Here is a 17876-nt window from a genome sequence, read left to right on the forward strand (position 1 = left end):
TACCAAGTTTCAAAAATAGCATTTTAAAATCTTGATTACTTAAATGTATTCACCTTTGTTTGAACCTTACTTGTTTTTGTGATTTGGAATAATACATTTTAACAAGACAGGGAAACCTGTCTTGATATACTGCCTGTGAGGCAGTTTCCAGATGGCACTTTTTCAGACCCATGAATAGGTAGAGCAGGTCCTCTTGCTTGGGCACCTAGGTTACCTGTTCTATCTCAATTAGACCTTTTCTTATGGGGTCACATCAGTACTCTCTTGTGTGCATTGATACCTCATTCTTAAAATTATCTTCAAGCTAAGATTGCAAATATAGCCCTTTCAGTTACTGAGCAGCTGATAAAAGTTTTTATAAAGTTGTTAATAAGGGCAAACTGTTAACATCCCTACAAGGGAAGGTGACACTTGCAACTCTTGAGAACTGTATTGTTATTATACCATGTTAAAGGAGTATACATAAAGGGGATGGATATTAGTTGACTTTGTTGCAATGAATAAAAAAAAATCTAATCAAGTGGGTTAAATAGATTCAAGTAAGTGGGTTAGTCTGATCTAAGAAAATGTACTGAGAAAGGAGGAGGCAGACGAGGGTAAATGACGTTACAGGAAAAGACACAAAAACCTATTACAGCACAGGGAAAGAAGGGAGTGGGGTGAGCATTGTTTGAATCTTACTGTCATCAGATTTGGCTCAAGAAGGGAATAAGATACTCAGGTATAGAAATCGAACTTGCCCCATAGGCAATAGGAGGGAAAAGGGGAAAGAAAAGGGAGGGAGGATAGAAGGGAATGAAGAAGCAGTAAGGGTAAAGGGAAATAAAAGGAAAAGGGCTAATTGAAGGGAGGAGGGACTGAAGGAGGCTGTGATCAAAAGCAAAACACTAGTGAGGGTGGGGAAAGGAGAAAGAAGAAAGAAAAGCATAAACGGGGAAGGGGGAAAAGGATGGAGAAAAACACAGATAGTAATCATAACTGTGAATGTGAATGGGATGAACTCTCCCATAAAATGGAAGCGGATAGCAGAATGGATTAAAAACCATATTTCTACAATATGTTGTTTATACGAAATACATTTGAAAAAGAGTGACACACACATGGTAAAGGTAAAAGGCTGGAGGAGAGTATATATGCTTCAGCTGAAGTAAAAAAACAGGGATAGCAATCCTGATCTCAGACAAAGCAAAAGCAAAAATAGATCTGATCAAAAGACATGAGGAAGGAAACTACATCCTGCTAAAAGGCACCATAGACAATGAAGTAATGTCATTACTAAACATATATGCACCAAATGGTATAGCATCCAAACTCTTAGAAGAGAACTTCAGGGAGTTACAGGAAGAAATAGACATCAAAACTATACTAGTGGGGGAACTCAACCTTCCCCTGTCTGAACTAGACAAATCTAAACACAAAATATACAAGAAAGAAGTTAAGGAGGTGAACAGAACATTAGAAAAGTTAGGTATGATAGACCTCTGGAAAAACTGAATGGGGATAGAAAGGAATATACTTTTTTCTCAGTGGTACATGGAACATACAAAAAAATTGACCATGTACTGGGGCATAAAATCCTCACAATCCAGTGCAGAAAGGCAGAAATATGAAATGTATCCTTTTCAGATCATAATGCAATACAAATTATATGTAATAAAGGGCCATGAAAAGATAGACTAAAACATATTTGGAAATTAAATAATCTAATCCTAAAAAATGATTGGGTCAAACAACAATCATAGAAAAAATCAATAATTTCATTCAAGAGAATGACAATAATGAGACAACATACCAAAACTTATGTGATGCAGCAAAAACAGTTCTTAGGGGAAGTTTTATATCTCTAAATGCTTACATAAATAAAATAGAAAAGAGGAGATCAATGAATTGGGCATACAACTAAAAAAACTAGAAAAAGAACAAATTAAAAATCCTCATCTGAACACCAAATTAGAAATATTGAAAACCAAAGGAAAAATAAATAAAATTGAAATTAAGAAAACTATTGAACTAATAAATAACACTAAGCTGGTTTTATGAAACAAAATAAAATAGATAAATCTTTGGCCAATTTAATTTAAAACAAAGAAAGAAGAAAATCAAATTACTAGTATCAAGAATGAAAAGAGTGAAGCTACCACCAAGGAAGAGGAAATTAAAACAATAATTAGGAATTATTTTGCCCAACTATATGCCAACAAATTTGACAATCTTAGTGAAATGGATACATATTTACAAAAATATAAATTGCCCAGATTAACAGAAGAGGAAGTAAAATACTTAAATAACCCCATCTCAGAAAAAGAAATTGAAGAAGCCATTGATGAACTCCCTAAGAAAAAATCTCCAGGGCCAGATAGATTTACATAAGAATTCTATCAAACATTTAAAGAACAATTAATTCCAATACTATATAGACTATTTGGGAAAATAGGTGAAGAAGGAGTCTTACCAAATTCTTTTTTGATACAAATATGGCATTGATACCTAAACCAGGAAGAGTCAAAACAGAGAAAGAAAATTATAAACCAATTTCTCTAATGAATATAGATGGAAAAATTTTAAACAAAATATTAGCAAATACATCGCAGCAACTTATTACAAGAATAATACACTATGTCCAAGTAGGATTTATACCAGGAATGCAGGGCTGATTCAATATTAGGAAAACTATCAGCATAATTGAGAATATCAGCACCAAAACCAACAGAAACCACATGACCATCTCAATAGATGCAGGAAAAGCTTTTGACAAAATACAACACCCATTCCTATTAAAAACACTAGAAAGCATAGGTATAAATGGAGTCTTCCTTCAAATAATAAATAGCATCTATCTAAAACCTTCAGCAAGTATTATATGTAATGGGGACAAACTAGAAGCAGTTCCAGTAAGATCGGAGGTGAAACAAGGATGTCCATTATCACCACTGTTATTCAATATTGTACTGGAAATGTTAGCTTTAGCAATAAGAGAAGAAAAAGAAATTGAAGGTGTTAGAATAGGTCAAAAAGAAACAAAGCTATCACTCTTTGCAGATTATATGGTGATATACTTAGAGAATCCTAGAGAATCAAGTAAAAAACTACTTGAAATAGTAAACAACTTTAGCAAACTTGCAGGCTATAAAATAAACCCACATAAATGATCGGCATTTCTATATGTTACCAACAAAGCCCAACAGCAAGAGATAGAAAGAGAAATCCCATTTAAACTTACTGTAGACAGTATAAAATAATTAGGAGTCTACCTCCCAAAACAAACCCAGGAACTCTATGAACACAATTACAAAACCCTTTTCACAGAAATAAAATCAGATCTAAATAATTGAAAAAATATCAGTTGCTCATGGCTAGGCCGAACTAATATAACAAAAAAATAATTCTACCTAAGCTAATTTACTTATTCAGTGCCATACCAATCAAACTTCCAAAAAAAATTTTATAGAGTTAGAAAAAATAATAACAAGATTCATTTGGAAGAACAAAAGGTCCAGAATATCAAGGGAACTAATGAAAAGAAATACAGGGGAAGGTGGCCTAGCAATTCCAGATCTTAAATTGTATTATAAAGCAACAATCATCAAAATTGCTTGGTACTGGCTAATAAATTGAGTGGTGGATCATTGGAATAGGTTAAATATGCAAGACACAGTAGTCAATGACTAGTAATCTATTATTTGATAAACCCAAGGACCCCAGTTTCTGGCATAATAACCCACTCTTTGAAAAAAACTGCTGGGAAAACTGGAAAAGAGTATGGTAGAAACTAGGCATAGACCAAAATCTCACACCATATACAAAAATAAAGTCAAAATGGGTTCATGATTTAGATATTAAGGCTGATAATATAAGAAAACTGGGAGAGCAAGGAATATTTTACCTATCAGATCTATGGAAAACAGAAGAATTCATGATCAAACAGGAGATAGAGAACATTATGAAAAGCAAAATGGATAATTTTTATTACATTGAATTGAAAAGTTTTTGCACAAACAAAGCCAATACAACAAAGATTAGAAGGAAGGTAGAAAATTGGGAAAGAATTTTTACAACCAGTCTCTCTTATAAGGGCCTCATTTCTAAAACATATAGAGAATTAAGACAAATTTATAAGAATACAAGCCATTCCCCAATTGATAAATGGTCAAAGGATATGAACAGACAGTTTTCAGAAGAAGAAATTAAAGCCATCTATGGTCATATGAAAAAAATGCTCTAAATCATTATTGATTAGAGAAATGCAAATTAAAACAACTCTGAGGTAGCACATTTCACCTATCAGATTGGCCAACATGACAAAACACGAATATGATAAATTTTGGAGAAGATGTGGGAAAATTGGAAAACTAATGCATTGTTGGTGGAGCTGTGAAATGATCCAACCATTTTGGAAAACAATTAGGAACTATGCCTAAAGGGCTATAAAAATGTGCATACCATTTGACCAAGAAATAGCTTCTAGGCCTATATCCCAAAGAGATCATACAAATGGGAAAAGGACCCACATACACAAAAACATCCATAGCAGCTCTTTTTGTGGTGGCAAAGAATTGGAAATTGAAAGTATGTCCATCAATTGGGGAATGGCTGAGCAACTTGTAATATATGAATGTAATGGAATACTATTGCGCTATAAGAAATAATGAACAGGCTGACTTCAGAAAAACCTTGAAACATTTATATGGTCTGATGCTGAGTCAAGTGAGCAGTACCAAGAGAACATTGTACACAATAACAGCCATGTTGTGCAATGACTAATATTGATAGACTTAACCCTTCTCAGCAATACAAGGATCTAACACATCTCCAGAGGCCTCATGATGGAAGATGCTATCCACATCCAAAGAAAGAGCTATGGAAGTTGAATTTCTATCTTTTTTTTCCTCTTCTGTTGAGTTTTGTTTCCTCTTTCTGATAGTTCCTCCTATTGGTTTTAATTTTTACTTACAACATCACTAATGTGAAAATATGCTTAACAGGAATGTAAATGTATTGCCTATTATCAGATTGTGTGCCATCTTGAGGAGGGTGGTGGGGAGGAAGTAGGAGAAAAATTTTAAACTCAAAAGCATATGGAAGTGATTGCTGATAAATCAAAATAAATTAATTTTTTTTTAAAAAATTAAGTTTAAAAATCTACTGAAGTGATATAGCAAAATGGTGGTTGTGTTTAGTTTTAATAAGAAGCATATCAATATTTTCAAAATGTAAATAACCTTCTACAAGCAGTTTTTATACGTCTGTAGAATTTTTTACTTCTGAAGTTAATGCTTGAAACTGCAACAAGACTTTGTGGACATACTATATTTGGAATAGAGAGATAGGGAAAGATTGTTGGGGGATATGATTTTTGAGTCAGATCCAGAAAGGTCAAGATTTGCAGGGAAGAAACAAGGATGATGTAGGGCCAAAGAGAAAAGTACTATCAAATGCACAGCTTCCACTCATCTTTAATAGGTAGTGTGATATAACAGACTGTTCTGGCACTTAAATCAGTGATAGAAGCAGGCTTGAAACCTAACTTCATGTACTAACTTGCTTTACTGTTTTTGAGAGTCCGATTCTTCACGTCTAAAATGGAAATAGCAACATTGATACTGCCTATCTCACAGGCGTGTTGTGGAGAAAAGCCCTTTATAAACCTTAAATTGGCGGGAAGGGGAGAGAAAAGGAAAATAGAAGACAGTAAAGAGGAGAAATGGGTAAGAAGAAGATGGCAGAGGGAGAAACAGGAGAAGAGAAATACAAGTGGGGGAAAGGAATGAAGTGGGGACAGAGGAATGGAATAGGGAGAGGGGAGTGAAAAGTGAACAGGTGGATAAAAGTCAAAAAGGTAAAAAAAAAAAAGGATGGAGAAGGGGAGAGGAGAAAGGTAGGAAATTATTAAATGGTAAAACAACAATCATATGGGTTCCATTAAAAAAAAAAAAGCCTATCTGCAGGGGAAAGACTGTATTTAGGGCTGGAAAAAAAAGTTAGAATAATGGAAATATTCATTAATAAAGGGTTTTACATGATAGTCTGAGGAATTTGTTTTTTATCAGATGAATGATGGAAAACCACTATAGGTGCCTAAGCATAGAAGAGATGGAATAAAAATGGTTTTTCAGGCAGTATATCCTGGCAACATGGTATATGATGGATTGAAATGGGGACAGCTGAGGAGGAAGGACACCAATTTTTATAGTATTATCTACATGAGATAAACAGTGACTATAGGGTGCTGGCTATGGGAATGGGAAGGAAATGCAAAATTAAGAGGTATTGAAGAAGAATTTTCAGCAGGACTTGGTGCCTGAAAATGGTGTAGAGAAATAGAATGGCCAGATAGGTAAATGTTTTTGCATTCTGCTTTTGTAGGAGCAAATAAGGGGTATTGCATTCTGTAATGGTTAAATTACAGAAAGGACTTTAATAAGCTGTAACACATCAAAAACAGTATGATCAGGATAATATTAATGCCAGAGACCACACATAAACATTAATTGAAGCAACTCTATTTTGCTCAAAGAACTAAGACTTGGGGGAAAGGGTGAATCATAGCTGCCTTCAAATATATATATATATACACACACACACACACACACACACATATATATATATATATATATACACACACACACACACACACACACATATATATATATATATATATATATATATATATATATGAAAGGCTGTCACAATGAAGAAGTGAGCAGATTTCCTTTGTTTGGCCCCAGATAGCAGAGCCATAGGAAAAGAGTGAGAGTCGCAGAAAAACTAACAAAAGCTTCAGATATACAGGTAGATAAAGCATTTATTAAACCTTTACTATGTACCAGGAACTGTGCTAATCAATGGGGACACAGATACATGCAAACAAGACAATCTCCACCTTCAGGTAATTGTGTTCAGAAGTGGGAAGGCAACATATATAGGGGAACAGGAAATCAAAAATGGGGGTACTTACCGTGGGGCAAGGAAGACATTAGGGAAATACGTTATCTCTCGTATAGAAGACTCTAGGGAGCTGATTCCATGAGAGAAGTGAAAGGGAGGGGGCCTTGGTGAGCTAGACCAAGAAGAACATGTGAAATTCTGAACCTTATTCTGATTGGCTGCTTCTGAGAAGATACTGAGGTTTACTTGGCTGCTGGGGCAGCTGTTGGCTTTCACTATCTTAGTTTCTGGTGAATTGTGAAGGGAGTGAAATTTTTGATTTAAAAGATCTAGCAGGTGCCTCATCATCTCATAATTACTGAATTCAGATCTGCAGCAAACACAGCATCAAAGTCCTGAGAAGGAAGATGTGACTTTGGGGAGCGATCTTTGGGAACCTAGCCCAGATGTAGCTAAGATTGAGGATCATATAATAATCACACCAAATCTGGACAAAAACTTAGGATCAATGGGCTAAGTTTAGAACGAGCTCCCTCAGAGACTGAGGTGTTTCAGTGGGGAGTATGCCTCCAAGGTACTAGAGAGGGGAAAATGTTTGTAATTACCCTAACTTTAAGTATATGTCCCTTTATAAAAGTTAATCAAATATTAAGTGTTTAAGTGGACCTGGGGTTGCTAGTCAATAACTTTTCTAACAAATGGGGGAAACAAAGCATTTGATAGCTTCCCACAGGGGATACGTAGCCTCCCTGACCTTGAGAGAGTAGGGCCAGAAGTTATGTTACATTCCTGTAACAGCCTGAAAATGGACTGCTTTGAAAGGTAGTGAGTTCCCCATATCAGAAAGTTCTTCAAGTAAAATCTAACTGACCATTTTGCAGAGTTATTGTCTGAGGAAAGATTTCAACTCAGGTCTTTCTGAACTCCCAGTCTATCACTCTGTCCACTGCACCACCTGAAATGTTGGTCCATGATAGACCCTCAACAAACGGGAGAACAAGCCTCAGGGTGAATGTTTCTCTAAGGTGGGAAGGCTGCTGGTGAGATACGAAGCTGGGGGAGGTTCTGATCAGATACTAGTTGAATTAGATGACCACTGAAAGTCTTTCCACCTTTTAGATTCTGTGAAAGGATCTGTAAGACCTAGTACATGGCTGTGGAAGGCCAAGAAGTAGAGAAGTCAAAAATATCTTTAAGGTGTTTTCCAGTCTCTCAGGGCAACAGGGTAGTTTGTTATTTTGTGTGCTAAGAGAAGCGACAGATAAACACAGATGGTGCCTACACCTGGTATTTAAAAGACCTTCATTTCTATAATTATCCCTGCTATGTATACTTCCATAATAATATTCTTTATAATTGGTTCAGTATTGCTGCATTAGTTTTTGAAATGTGTGTTCAGCTTCAAAATATACTGAACTGTATCTACTGCTGTTCTCATTTTTTCCCCTCCTTCTGGAAGTTAATAATACTCCTGCAAAAGCAATTAAGCTAAAAAATAAAGTTTCATTTTGAAGAATAAGCAGCTTGCAACCTGGTTTAAAGCTGAGGCGGCACTAATAATACAGCACTTATGATCTAAGAGGGAAAACAAAAAGCCTTTCTTCACTTACACTGGAGCAGTCAGGGCCTCGAGACACAAGATTACCACTTATGACTTTAGAAAAAAATGCATTTAAAAAAAAGGAAATGAAATGCTTGCTTCGGAGTATGATTCCCTACTCACTTTAATGATTAAATTAAATGGTTAATTTCATCCACAAACATAAAGTCCTATAATGTCATTGAAAAGTCGGAAGCCATGTGAGGAGGAGGGATTTCAAAGCAATTCAAGGAATGGTTATTAAATGTCTATTACAGATAAGAATTTGTGCTAGAGAAAGAAGTCACAACCCTGAAGAACCCATGAATCAGGCTCTGTTCTCATTGGGATGGAAAATCTCTGCATTTTCTCTGGCTGTCTCTCATACCTAGAATGCTTTGCCTCTTTCACTCCATCTACTGACCTCCTTGGCTTCCCTTAAATCCCAACTAAAATCCCGTCTTTTACTGGAAGCCACCCCCATCCCTCTTAATTCTAGCACCTTCCCTTTGTTGATTGTTACCAACTTATTTGATATATAGCTTGCTTTGCATATAGCTTGCTCTGTATATTTGTATATATATTTGTGTATTTGCATGTTGTCTCCCCTCTTAGATTGTTAGATCCTTGAAGGCAGGGACTGTCTTTTGCCTCTTTTTGTATTTCTAGCACTAAGCACAGTGCCTGACACTTAGTAAACGCTTAATAAATATAGATTGATTTATTGATTGAAGAACTCATGGAGTAGGCTATGCTCTGATTGTGATAAACAATTTCTTTGAAATAAGTGAATTATGATGCCAATCTATCATTTCATGAGGGTCAGGAACCCACAATGAGAAAATTGCTTTACCCATGGAGATTTGCAAATGAATTGTGGAAATCATAATAATTGCCATTACATTATCATTATTGTTAACATCACTGTATCAGTTCAATGATTATTTTATAAACAATTTTGGGAACAGTTTACAAAACACTTTTCTGTGATAAGTCTGTAGTGCCAGCAGTGAAAATACAAATTATCTCAATTTTTAAAGATGAGGAAACTTAAGTATTCAGAAATTAAGGGACTACAAAGTACCATACTCATGGTAAGTGACAAACTTAGGATTTGAATTCAGCGTTCCTGAGTCCGTGACCGTTTCTTAATCTACCACTCCATGCTACAAATCATTACACTAGCAGGTCACACAATTCCTCTGTCAAAATGATAGGATTAGTATTTTTATAATAAGTAAACATATAAGGAAATAGCTGGTACCTTGTTTGACTTTCAGGCTTTGACTAATTGAGAGAATCTCCTTCTCCACACCTTCTAGCACCACCAGAAGAATAACACAAAGGTCCAATTTGACCATTTAAAAATATTTTTATACACACACATACACACACATCATCATCATCATCATCATCATCATCATCATCATCACCTAGGCCCAAGTGTCCACAACAGGCCCTTTTATCTGTTATATGTTGTCATGTACTTCAGGGCCTGGAGCAGCTGTGTTTGGGGGATGGGGAAAAAGAAGCAATTATTTCTGCTTTTACTGTTTTTTCTTCCTCACTGGGAATGTGAGTACCTCTCCCCATTTGCTTGGACAGGGCTAGACAGAAAGTAGAGAGAGGAAGAATGGGGTGCCAATATCTGGTGGCCAGCACCAGCCATCCCTGCTCCTTTTACCCATCTTTTTAGGTCTTTGATCCCCACTTCTAAGGTAGCTGTTTTGATCTATGATACGGATGGAGATGGAGAAAAAAGAAACTCTGCAAGAGGGACTAAGGTTTGCACCGACAAAGCCGGTGGGTGAAAGTAGTCTCTTAAGGGCTTGGCTTCTTTAGTTGCCAGCAGCTCTTATGTGCACCACTCTGAACGAGTGGACAAATGAATGGAAATAAAAAATAAAAGCACTTACTAAGCACTTAGTATGTGTCATTTGCTCTGCTGGAGATACAAAGACAAAATAAAACAAAACAGACAAAGATAGAGCCTGTCTTCAAAGTGCTTACATTCTAACGGAGGCAGATGATGCATAAAGAGGAGCGGTGATCAGAGAAGAGTGTTTTGGTCTGTAAAATCATAGGAATCGTGAGTCAAGTTAATGGTAATTGATTAATATCCTTTACAGGTATGGGTATTTAAATTAGTTTATTTTCCACAGTTAGAGGTTGAAAAGTAGAAGGGGAGAAGCATTTGGTATGGTGTGGTGTGAAGTGGCCTTGAGGGCAGTGGAATGTTCTGAAGGCTCTTAGAGATGGGAGACCTGAAATAATCTGGAGCTGAAATGTCTGCTGAAGTGGGATTACCCACTGTTTACATTGTATATATCTTGTATATATAGTTATTTGCATGTTATCTCCACCATTAGACTGTGAGCCTTCTGAAGGCAGGGACTGTGATTTTGCCCTTCTTTGTATTCTCAGTACTCAGCACAGTGCCTAGCACATAAGAAGAACTAATAAATACTTATTGTTCAGTGTCTTCAGTGACCTAGAACAGCAATTAGAAATCTGCGTCCAGAGTGTGATATCTTAGTGGCTTGCATCCCAAACCCATACTTGAAACAGTCAGGTTATGCATAGGGCCAACATTGCAGAAGCGCAGAAAGAGGAGAATCAAGTGACGTATCAAAGGGAGGCCCAGAGTGCCAGACACCATGAGATATTTCTTTGCACTGACAAAACCTCCACCTCTACAATCTCTTCCTCTGATGGCACTTTTGTCCCAGAACCTCCATTTGAGTATGAGCACTTGTTAGCCACGCTTATTCCAAACTTGGATCAATCCCATCACTCGTAAGACTCCTGGACTGTGCCCTTGTTTGGGGACCTTACCTCTACTCTTCATCCGTTTTAGAGAAATAGGAAAAAAAACCTTAGAAAAAGGGAAGGATGGAAGGAGAGAAAGAAGGAAGGTAGAGAGAGAAAGAGATGGAGTGAGAGAAAATGAGGCAGGAGGCAAGGAAGGAAGGAAAGAAGAAAGGAGAAAAAGAAAGGAGGGAGGAATGAAGGAAAGAAGGTGAGAAAACAAGCATTTATTAAGTCCATATTTTGTTGCAGGCATTTTGCTAAACATCTTACAAATTTTATCTCATTTGACCCCCACCCCAACAACTGTAGCTGTTATTATCCCCATTTGATAATTGAGGAAACTGAGACAGGAAGAAGTTAAGTGATTTGCCCAGTATTAAACAGCTAGTAAAAGATGGAAGTCTTTAGACCTGTAAATTCCTTGAGGACAGGAACTCTGTTTTGTTTTGTTTTGTTTTGTTTTGTTTTGTTTTGTTTTGTTTTGTTTTGTTTTCTCCTGTGTAATATGGCTTTGGCATGTGCCCATATATCCTATAATGGGATCTCTCATGGGGCAGGTGATAGTATTTTTCTGGGAAACAGGATGACTTATGTATGAGTACTCTATATTGGCCTACTTCTTATCTTTCCATTCACAGTTTATATGGTACTGTGAGACTTTTAAAAATCTCCTGACTAGGACAGTCTCTTTCTTTTCCCATAGCATCCAGAGGTGAAAGAATCTTTCATTCATAGCTGGTGACACCAAGAACTTAAGTGGAGTGAGACGATTAAAGGTTGGGCCTGAGAGGCACATCCTCTTCCCCTTCTGCCATTTGGCCTTGAGAAATGGACTTGGTGTCGTAGTTTTGTTCCATTTGTTCTTTACAATTCTAGGTGCAGGAAATGGAGTCCCTGAGAAGCTAAGGTTCCAGCGGCTCAAGCTCCTAGCACCTAGAACTGAAACAAAGAAACAAGACCAGAAATCCATCTGAGAATCCCAAGCTTGTTCTCTGGTCCACATGGCCTGAGGAAAGGGAGAAGTAGCACTTAGGCCTTGCCTACTTTCTCCCACTCCCCTTCGGCTATGGTATCATTTGCTGTAAGTGAATGCGCCCTTCATCCCTAGATGTCCTAGAAAAAAGACAGAAGGTCTCAGTCAGGTAGTTTTAAAGATGCAGTCAGTTCTGTCTCTGCAACCAATCGAAAGAGCCTGTGCCCAACCCACATGGGAGGGCAATGCTGATATCATTGCTCCTACTTCCCAGAAGCAGTATCTCCTGCTGTTTTTGGTGATCTGGTCCTGTGCTAACCTGTGCTTACATTGGTGTCTTTACTTCTAGTATGTAGCACAATGCCTGGGATATTAGTGCCTAATAAATGTTTTATCTATCTGTTTTGAAATATAGTAAAGAGGTGAGTCAACATCAGGATAAAGAAGATGTCTCCTCATATTGCCTTTGCCTTTCAGTTTAAATTCTGAGTTTGAGATTTGGGGTTCATAGTGTCAATAGGGCATGTAAAATAACTCCCTTAAGTGTCCCCTGGAATACTTGCCCAGTATAGATCGAAGTTATCAATTTGTCATGAAGTATGGAAAAACCAAAATCCGGCTTTCACTTGCCTAATTCTGGTATCCATTCTTCGGCTCTTCCATGAAAGCCTCATCTACATGCGTAGCTTGACTTTGAGCAATGGTAGTTGTCACAAGCCACAGATGCTTTCATTTTTCTTTCATTCTGGAGGTATAGTCATTTTTGCTCAATTTGAGTTAAGAATCATTCAGCTCAAGAGGGATGTAATGCTCTGGAGAAACAAAACCTGGATGACAAAATTCTGAATGACATTAAGGAGGAAGAAAAGATTGTGGAAAAAGGAATGCCTAAAAAGAATGATGCTAATACATTTGGAGCTTTCCACAGAGTGCTGGTTCTCGAAAAAATCATCCATAAATGTCTAAGCTTTAGCCCCATCATGGTGTGAAGGTGAACCAGGGTTCTCAAAGGCTATTTCAACACCAGCAAAGCTCTCAAATATAATTCCACCTCCAAAAGGATCAAGATATGGTCAGGTTGACAGAGTAAAGTCTAAGGACAAGCCTAACTAATTGTGGATATACTTGTCACTAAGATGTTAGCTTCTAAATGATGTTGATAATAATGATGTTGATTCATTTGATGTCACTGTCATTCATCCATCCATCCATAACTGTTCTTCCATTATCCAGAACTCTTAAACTGCTCTCTTAATTCACAAGTTACTAATCTTCCATTTCTTGCTCCTACTAAACTTATTCTTTATCTTCAGTGTTACCTCTAAAAAAATTGACCCTTCTTTATTTTTCTAACCAATCATGCCAACCTCAATTTCTTCCCTTTTCAAGTTTTATTACATAATTAACCAATTCAATTATACTCTGTCATCTACCTTGGAATCCTTTACTCACTTGTCCTACTATCACATATACCAAAACCAAAAATATGTTAGCCCTATAATTTGCTTTCTCTGTTTCTTCTCTTGAACTGTTTAATGCCTCTTGAGGAAGTCCCATAAGTTGTATGAGTAATTTTGAAGTTGGCCCTTACTGTAATATGGTGATCTTTATTTTTCTGTTCGATCACAATGGCTGTTCCAGGACATCTCTCTTCAAGATTACTATAATACCCTTCCCTCCTCTATCTTAGCAGATCTTACCTGTTGGTTACTTCCCTGAAACATATATATGAGCATAACCAAATGAACAAAATGAGATAATATATTTAAAGCCCTGTGTAGATGCTGCAACTCTATATAAATATTAGCCAATTCTTAGTCACTGTGTCTATGCTTCTCCTACTCTCTTAGAACAAGACAAAGCAAAAAAAAAAAGCAACAACAAAACTTTCACTTAAGCCTGCCTGCCTCTCAAGTTATAATCCTATATATCTCCTCTCCTTCATAGACAAACTCCCAGAAAAAGCAATCTACCCTCCCTTCTTCTATTTCCTCACCTTCACCTCACTTTTCAGTCCCTTAAAGTCTGGCTTCTCTCCCATCATTTAACCAAAACTGCTTTCCCCAAGGTTATGACTGGGTCCTTGATTGCTAAATTTATGTTCTTTTTTTTCCTTAATTCTCATCCTCCTTGACCATTCTGCAACCTTTGTCAACACAGACAAGCTTATCTTGGATACTCTGTATTTCCTTAGTTTATATGGCATTTTTCTCTTCTAGTTCTCCTACTGATCTAATCATTTCACACTCTTCTTTACTATAACTTCATCCTTATACATGCCCTTAACCCTAGTTATACTTCAAATCTCAATCCTAAATCATCTCTTCTTTCTCCACACTTCCCTGTGTACGCCAGCAACCCTGAGGGTCTTCCCCTCCCAGTTTGAATTTTTTTTAATTAAAGGGGCCATTCTTTGACTCATTTTTTTTCTTGGTGAGACAATTGGGGTTAAGTGATTTGCCCAGAGTCACACAGCTAATAAGTGTTATAAGTCTGATTCTAGATTTGAATTCATGTCCTCCTGACTCCAGGGCTGCTGCTCTATCCACTGTGCAATCTAGCTGCCCCCCTTGACTCACTTCTTAAAGAGGCCTATTCACTCAATGAGTGTTACCTCACTCAAAGTGAGAATCTGAAAAGACCTTAGTTTAAAAGGGCCAAGGTCTTCCATTGCATCCTGGGCTATCTGCAGTCATCCTCATGAATGTCTAACCACTGGGCCCAGCTGTCTCTAGAGGAGAAAGTGAGCCCTCCCTCACTCAAATGAAAGTCAATCGCAAGTCATGTCATCATCTCCCTGATGTTATGGTCCTCTTTGAGAAAGAAGGATGAACACGACAGCAACAATGCCGTTGTGTTAAGTGATGGAGATACATAGAAAAATGAAGCAGTCCATGCTCTCAAGGAGATTACGTTCTGTCTGTGGAAACAACACGTACGTGTGTGCGTGTATTTATGTGTGTATATATATATATTATATATATGCATATGTATACATGTGTGTATGTGTGTATGTATGTGTGTGTATATATATATATATATTTTATACATATATACATACATTTACACATATATAAACATTTACAGAATAATAAATAACATGAGACAGTTTAGGGCAGGGGGTCACTAGCAGTTGGGAGCGTGGCTGTTCAGAAAGGCCTAAGACAGAAAGTGGAGTTTGAGCTCAGTATAAACGATTATAAGGGAGGTAACAGACATAAAGAAGGAGTGCATTCCAGCATTTGATGCATAATAAACATTTCCTACATTTAATTGAACTCCCTTTAAAGCGCAAGATGGAGCAGGGACACAGAAGAGTGTGTATGTAGTAGTGGTTGGGGGGGGAAGTAAATATTGGTTGTGGAATAAGAAACGCAGTTCAGACATTGAATCAAGCATTTATTAAGCATCTATTACATGCAAGGGATTGTGGAGAGACAGGGGACACAGGAAGACAAAAATGAAACAGTCCTTGTCCTCAAGAAGTTACATGCTCTGGGGCAATATATTTTTACTTCCTCTGAGAAAAAGAAACTAGGTAACACAGTAAAGTGCCAGCCCTAAAATCAGGAAGACCAGTCTTCCTTAGCTAAAATCTGGCCTCAGCACTTACTAGCTGTGTGACCCTGGGCAAGTCACTTTAACCCTGTTTGCCTCAGTTTCTTTATCTGTCAAATCGCAAACCACACCAGTATCTTTGCCAAGAAAACCCCAGATGTGTTCACAAAGAGTCACAGACAGACTGAACAACACCTCTGACATGTTTTCTGTGTATTCCTGATTGACTTTCTTAAAGTACCACTGCTGCAAGGTGGTATGGAGGAGGGAAAAACTAGCATTTATTAAGGGCCTGTTCTGTACCAGACACTCACTGAATGCTCAAAATATCTCATTTCAACCTCATAAAAATTCTTTGAGGTAGGTAATATTATTATCACCATTTTACATTTGAGGAAAATAATAGGCTGCTTGCTAACAAGGGTTCTTACCCTGGGCCCTGGGTATATTTTCAACAGAATTTTGATAACTGTATTTCAATGTAATTGATTTCTTTTTTTTTTAATCCTATATTTTATTTTAAATATTTAAAGCAGTACTCTGAAACAAGGTCTACAGGCTTCAAAAGTCTACCAACACAGTCTACAACACAAGGAAAAAGATGAAGAGCCAGTATACTAAACTAAGGTTTATGCAACTTGAACAGCTAAAGAGAAAGAAAAATAAGGCTTAAAAATAAACCACAAACACTTCTAACTTAAAATTATCTTTCTTAAAGGGCAAAGAAAAATAACTGACATGATATACTAGTCTAGCCAAATGGGCCCCCCCAGCAGTCATGGAGAAGGATGTCTGAAGGAGTTTCTCATCTGTAAATTGGGCGTAGGCCAGTTGAAGTGTATCTCTTCCACCTGTGGGAGCATTTGCTAAAGAGGCCCAGCGTGCCACTTGGATCCATAAGTAGTCACAGCTGTGAAAAAGGCATTTGGTGCTGACTGAAGTGGGAACTAAATACAGGAGGAGTTACTGACATAATTTTTCTCAGAAAAAGAATGATCAAGGGAGGAGAGTGTGGGCAGTAGAAAAAAGGACACTCCTTCTTCCTCTACAGATTGGGAAGTGTTTTGTTCTAGAGGGCCTACTACTGGGGTTACCCTGAGACTAATTCAATTAAATTAACTAAATTGTCATTAAGCACCTGCTAGTTTTTAGAGCAGAATCATATGGTCAAAACCCAAACTATCAGTGTCCAGAGTGTTTACATTCAACTAGTCGCCAAATAGTAACCAATGCTACCTGGCTGAAGTCTTCTCTGGTAGGATTTCCTCCTTTAACAATTCAGCCATCTATGATTCTGATTCTGTCTGCCTCTAGAACAGGGAATTTCTGATCATTTATATGTGAGTGGAACCTGCTGTGTGTCAAAGAGCTGAAGGAAACAGAATGACTGAAGAAGGTTAGCAATTTCAGCAATTATGAAAGCTGCCCTTTCCTGACTTAACCTGAAGCCTCAATTAGAGGTAATATGCAATAAAGAGGAAAGATGGTGCATTTGAAAGGAACTTCTCATATTAAGGCTAGAGAACTTTTTAACATAACGATGGAGTGTGGAATGATTATCCTTACTGTTTTGGCAAATCAAATGTAAAAAGTTCCAAATGAATTTGGAATGCAATGTTATTGTTTGAGTTTTTAATGCCTATTTAAAAAAAAAGTCTGACAATGTTTCTAATGTATGTATCACTTTCCTTACTGCGGATGCAAACAATAATGAAGAGATATTTTGAATAAGTCAGAGGTGAGGGAGTTTGTATGTCTGCAGTTTAACAAAATGAATTAGCTCAACAAAGAGGAATCATGAGAGTACTAAGGTTCCTTACTTGACATTTGCTTTTCTGAAGCTTCAAAAATGAGTTGTCCTAAAAAAGTAATTGTTTTAGTATTTCATGGATATGTAAAGATCAAAAATTTTACCATAGCAGCTAAAAACTTTGAAAATCTGATGACACCCTACTTTTTTTTTTAAAACCTGCTTTCATCCTACACCCTTCCATTTAATTTACATTTCTGCCAAACTGGATTACTAACCCCTTTGCTGTACCTTTTCTACATTTCCTCACATTCCACGAT

Source organism: Phascolarctos cinereus, unplaced genomic scaffold (assembly GCF_003287225.1).
Source record: "Phascolarctos cinereus isolate Bilbo 61053 unplaced genomic scaffold, phaCin_HiC Scaffold_2;HRSCAF=192, whole genome shotgun sequence".
NCBI lineage: Eukaryota > Metazoa > Chordata > Mammalia > Diprotodontia > Phascolarctidae > Phascolarctos > Phascolarctos cinereus.